This window comes from Haemaphysalis longicornis, unplaced genomic scaffold, assembly GCF_048455015.1.
Source record: "Haemaphysalis longicornis isolate Haplotype H1 unplaced genomic scaffold, Haemaphysalis longicornis Haplotype H1 scaffold_4, whole genome shotgun sequence".
Classification (NCBI taxonomy): Eukaryota; Metazoa; Arthropoda; class Arachnida; order Ixodida; family Ixodidae; genus Haemaphysalis; species Haemaphysalis longicornis.
The window spans coordinates 132905129-132905993 of NW_027526361.1; the positions used below are offsets into that span (position 1 = coordinate 132905129).

The 865-nt window shown below is 51.0% G+C and overlaps 1 protein-coding gene across 1 annotated transcript in view; it reads left to right on the forward strand.

Moving 5' to 3' along the window:
- Positions 1 to 400: 400 nt before the first annotated feature.
- The window catches only part of Gad1 (glutamate decarboxylase), a 152882-nt gene continuing 152417 nt past the window's right edge, over positions 401 to 865 (forward strand). Inside the window, exon 1 of the mRNA XM_077707721.1 lies at positions 401 to 489. The gene's annotated coding sequence lies outside the window, so the exon portion shown is untranslated. The remainder of the gene's footprint in view (positions 490 to 865) is intronic.

Genomic DNA, 865 nt, shown 5'->3' on the forward strand with positions numbered 1-865 from the left:
TGTAACTTTGCTGTGGGGATACCGCTAGCTGCTTCGAAGCTCTGTGTAAGTAGCCCGTCTATGCAGCTCGAAAGCTTCTGGCCAGTGCGTGGCCAGCTGGATTTAGAAATCCTTCTCGGGTGGTCTTGGTTATGGCGGAAGCTTTGGCGTCCGTTGACGTGGAGGAGGGTCTTAAAGTTGCAACGTTAGGGAGGTGGGTGATTTCTTCTCAGTTCGGTGGGCGTATAGAATGCGCCGCCACCTGCCTGGCGCTTACATAGTACTGCCTCTTTGGCGCCGTTAGACACCGAAACGCGATTCTCGGAAATGTCAGAGGTATAATCTGCGAAGGCGTGCGTCATTGCAAGCTCAAACGCTGCTACACAGGCGCTCACAGTGGGGGTTCCACTCTTCACGGGGCGTTCGGCGAAGAAGCAGCATCGGGAGGTAAAGGAGCGCAGTTGCGATCGGGTGTCAAGGCGGGCTCGGCCGAAAACGTCGGAGTTCAGGGTAAGTCGGCAGTGGTGACCGTTCCGTCCTTTTTTTTTTGAATAAAAATAATAACATCTCGGCCAGATGTCGGCGTACACGGTAGATACGGGAACCGGACTACTACTTGTTGCAACACGGGTTGTAGGCGGGCCAGTTGGTACATATTTCTGAGATTAACAGCGCGAAAGAACGGGCCAACAGAGGAGTAGACTAACACAGCGCTGACTAACAACTGAAGTTTTCTTATCGATGGACAGCAATAAATAGGGAAAAGGAGGGTGACACGTGACGCTAGACTTAACAAAAAAGAATTTAAAAACAAAAACAAAATGCCACGCAATGTAAACACAGTAATAGGCACAGCTGAAGCAAACCAGCACAAACAGCCCACCAC